Source organism: Piliocolobus tephrosceles, chromosome 10, assembly GCF_002776525.5.
Source record: "Piliocolobus tephrosceles isolate RC106 chromosome 10, ASM277652v3, whole genome shotgun sequence".
NCBI lineage: Eukaryota > Metazoa > Chordata > Mammalia > Primates > Cercopithecidae > Piliocolobus > Piliocolobus tephrosceles.
The window spans coordinates 99,930,013-99,934,968 of NC_045443.1; positions in this window are offsets into that span (position 1 = coordinate 99,930,013).

Genomic DNA, 4,956 nt, shown 5'->3' on the forward strand with positions numbered 1-4,956 from the left:
GGGAAGCCATGCTTTGAGAGCAGACATGAAAAGAGCAGGACATATTTGCATTTAACCAGTTCTATTACTGAGCACATAAAATCATAAAGCAAACCCTCCAAAAATTTTCTTTTGCAACCAGAATAAAATCCAACTTATTTGAATTTATTCAGGCTTCCAAAAGACTATGTAAATTGGCACTTGCCTACCCCTCTCACTCTATTTCATGCCACTTATCCAGTTGCCTGCCATCTTTAAGCCTATGGGTAAAGCTCATTTCAATCTCAAGGATTTGTACTAGCTGTTCCCTCCACCTGGAATGTTTTCCCCTAACATATCCAGATGGTTTAATCCCTCACTTCATTTGGCTCTCTGCTGAAATGCCCTGTGTTAGTGAAACCTTCCCTTCCTACCCTATATAAACAGCACTACCCCATGTTCTCTCTCTTCCCCTATCCATGCGTTAGTTCCCATGATAGAACTGGTAACTGTATTACATATTAGACATGTATGTGTTTCTTATCTGTCCCTCTCCAGTGGGATATAATCTCCATGAAGAGAGAGGCTTTTTGTTGGTTGTTGAATCCTCAGAGCCTAGAACAGTGGAGGTGCTCAAGTATTTGTTGAATAAATGATTTGATTAGTTTATGACAGAGAAAAGATTTAACAGATTCTAGAAAGCCTTGGAAATCAGAGTAAGATATTTGGAACCCTAACATTTCTAATAACTTAGTAAGGAGTAAAATAGAAGCTATTGCAGATAATTTTTGAAATTGCTCAGGGACCTTTGCTGTCTTCCAAGTTCTTTGGTCATTCAGAATTGTGCCAATGGCTTGCTCTGTTCTGGGGATGCTTTTATGTTGATCCCTATTCTTCAGTAAGTGCCCCCAACCCTCCCTGCTGGTTACTTTTGTTTCGTTTTCCAGCTAGCAATAGATCTCTCTCCCTGTCTCCCTTTTTTCGTTTAACATTTTCTTCTCTAAGTGGTATATTTTGATTATTCAGCAGCTGCTTCATACAGATGGTGGGAAGGGGCCTTGTATATTTGCTGTAGCCCAGCATCCTGATGAATATGCCATTTGCTTCTGTGTATCAGCTTTTGAAGGCTATTCTAAAGCTTCTGCTTGGTACTTTCATTATCAGAATGTACAGGCTGCTGCTCAGATGGCTGGTTCTAGTGAAACAGATATAGTATAGAGTTAACTCTGTCCAGCAGGGCAGTTGAGGTGGCCTTCTTTTTCTACTTGTTCTGTCCAAATCATTCTGCTTCAAATCATTGATCCTTCAGGTTTGTCTGGAAACTCCTGCTGTTTTTTCAGGCCTTACTGGTCTTCTCCTTGAACTCCTTTCACATGTATAGCTTATATCTCACATCTAAGCCCTTAATTATATACTGTTACACATTATTTCTTCAGGGCTTCAGACACTCTTCTGCCTCCGTGTAGTTATAAGTTCACACATTCCCATCATCACCACTTTTCTTCATCAGTAATCATCAGTATTAGAGAGCTTGACATGCCCCACTCCATTCTACTTGAAAACCTCTGTCTATTATTTCATTTGTCTGAATTATCTTCCTCAATTAGATTGTAATTTCTTGCATCGTTGATTGTATCTCATGTTTCTGTAGGATTCTTCTAGATGTGGTTTGATGTCTAGAATAGTACTGGACACATAATGGATGCTTTTTTCTATAAGAATTAATTGATTTTTTTTATTGAGTCATAATTGATTTTTTTTTTTTTTTTACTGAAATATAGTTACCGTGTGTGTTTTTACCTCCATTCCAAACTTTCAGGACAGCCGTACTAGTTCTAATCTGTTCTTGGATTGATCCTATGACTATGCAATGTGACCACAAGGAAAAACCAGTTTTGGTTCTGTAAGAATTAACTCCATTCCTAAGACAGCAAAGACCAGGCATACCTTCCCTGCCACCACTCAGGCCTCTTCCAGCCTGACCCCCAACATCCAAGAAAGCAGGAATGCAGCTGAAGACAGGGTACAACCATGTGAGCAATCAATTGATTGATGATTAATGAATCAATCAATCATGCCTACATAATAAAACCCCAACAAAAACTCTGGACACTGAGCTGAATTCCCCAAGATGGTAATACTCTGTATTGTTACACATCAATGTTGGAAAGATAATTTGTACTGAGGACAATAGAAGCTCCCCATTTGGAATCCTAAACTCTATTCTCTGTGTGTTTTCTTTTCACTGGTCCTAATCCTTTTTCTGTAATAAATCATAGCTGTGAGTATAATAGTTTTCAGTGAGTTCTGTGAATCTTTCTAAATAATTATCAAACCTGAGGTGGTTTAGGGACTTCCCCAAACTCGCAGTTAGTGTCAAAACTTAGGGCAGTCTGGGAGATTGTTCCCAGTTTGGCTAACTCCAGGTAATGAAACAGCTACAACCCCCTCTTTCCTGAATATTAAAATATGACTGGAATGACAACTTTACCCTGTTGTAGCTTGAAAGAGACAGGGTTGGATTTTCTTTGTGTTCTAATTTATTTTCTCACCCACTGTGTTAGTGCTGGCTTCATTTCTCAGCTTCCAGACCCTCTCTGCGTAATATGCCTCACTGTGTACTCATCCCTGCCTCAGCTCCAGGCTTCATGGAGATAGGATAGATAGGAAGACCTGCAATGCAGCTGGTGCAGCTCACTATTAAGGTTCTCTAAAAGTCAGAAGTGGCTTCCTGGGAACCAGCGATGACCCTTGGCCACTGTCCCATAAACTTACAACTTCCCTCACTTCCGATCACACCTGGGACTTAGTACCACCAGGGCAAATCATTAGGTGCCTGAGGATGCTGGGTTTCCTCTGAATTAAAAACCTTTTCTACCCCTTCCCAGTACTTTCTGATGTTGGCTTAGCCCCATGTATTAGTCCGTTCTCATGCTGCTAATAAAGACATACCCAGGACTGGGTAATTTATAAAGGAAAAATGTTTAATTGACTCACAGTTCAGCATGTCTGGGAAGGCCTTAGGAAATGTACAATCACAGTGGAAGGGGAAGCAAACACATCCTTCTTCACATGGTGGCAGCAAGAAGAAATGCCCAACAAAAAGGGGGAAAATCCTCTTATAAAATTATCAGACCTCATGAGAATTCACTGTCACGAGAACAGCTTGAGGGTAATTGCCCCTATGATTTAATTATCTTCCACTAGATCCCTCCCATGACACATGGGGATTATGGGAGCTCAATTCAAGATGAGGACATTCAAGATGAGGACATGGGAACTCAATTCAAGATGGGGACACAACCAAACCCTATCATTCCACCCTGGCCCCTATCAAATCTCATGACTTCACATTTCAAAACACAATCATGCCCTTCTAACAGTTCCCCAAAGTCTTAACTCATTCCAGCATTAACTCAAAAGTCCAAGTCCAAAGTCTCTTCTGAGACAGGGCAAGTTCCTTCCACCTGTGAGCCCGTAAAATAAAAAACAAGTTGGTTACTTCCCAGATACAGTGGGGGTACAGGCATTGGGTAAATACACACATTCCAAATGGGATAAATTGGCCAGAACAAAGGGGCTACAGGCCGCATGCAAGTCTGAAATCCAATAGGGCAGTCATTAAATCTTAAAGTTCCAAAATGATCTCCTTTGACTCCATGCCTCACATCCAGGGCATGCTGTCACACAGGTGGGTTCCTGTGTTTCATTTGTCTGAATTATCTTCCTCAATTAGATTGTAATTTCTCATGGCTTCACAATTTTCTTTGTGTTCTAATTTATTTTCACATTATTTCTTTGTGTTCTAATTTATTTCACAGCCTTGGGCAGCTCTACCTCTGTGGCTTTGCAGGGTATAGTGCCCCTGCCCTGCTGCCTTTACAGCTGGCGTTGAGTGTCTGTGGCTTTTCTAGGTGCATGGTGCAAGCTGTTGGTGGATCTACAATTCTGGGGTCTGGAGGATGGTGGCTATCTTTTCACAGCTCCACTAGGCAGTGCCCCAGTGGGGACTCTTTGTTGGGGCTCTGACCCCACATTTCCCTTCTGCCTGCCCTAGCAGAGGTTCTCCATGAGGGCTCTGCCCCTGCAGCAAACTTCTGCATGGACATGCAGGTATTTCCATACATCCTCTGAAATCTGGGCAGAGATTTCCAAACCTCAGTTCTTGACTTCTGTGCACCTGCAGGCTCAACACCACATGGAAGCTGCCAAGACTTGGAGCTTGCACTTTATGAAGACATGGCCTGAGCTGTACCTTGGTCCCTTTTGCCATGGCTGGAGCTGAAGCTGCTGGGACACAGGACACCATGTCCTGAGGCTGCACAGAGCAGGGGGGCCCTGGGCCTGGCCCATGAAACTATTTTTCCCTCCTAGGCCTCCAGGCCTGTGATGGGAGGGGACTTTATAAAGGTCTTGGACATACCCTGGAGACATTTTCCACATTATCTTGGTGATTAACATTCTGTACCTTGTTACTTAGGCAAATTTCTGCAGCAGGCTTGAATTTCTCCCCAGAAAATGGATTTTTCTTTTCTATCGTGTTGTCAGCCTGCAAATTTTCCCAACTTTTATACTGTGTTTTCTCTTGAATGTTTTGCCACTTAGAAATATCTTCTCCCAGATACCCTAAGCACTCTCTCTCAAGTTCAAAGTTCCACAGATCTCTAGGGCAGGGGCAAAATGCTGTCAGTCTCTTTGCTAAAGCACAACAAGAGTTACCTTTGCTCCAGTTCCCGAGAATTTTCTCATCTCCATCTGAGATCACCCTGGACTCTGTGGTCCATATCACTATCAGCATTTTGGTCAAAGCCATTCAACAAGCCTACAGGAAGTTCCAAACTTTCCCACATCTTCCTGTTTTCTTAGTCCTCCGAGTTTCTAGGAAGTTCCAAACTTTTCTACATTTTTCTGTCTTTTTCTGAGCCTTCCAAATAGTTTCAACCTTTGCTTGTTACCCAGTTCTAAAATCACTTCCACATTTTCGGGTATCTTTACAGC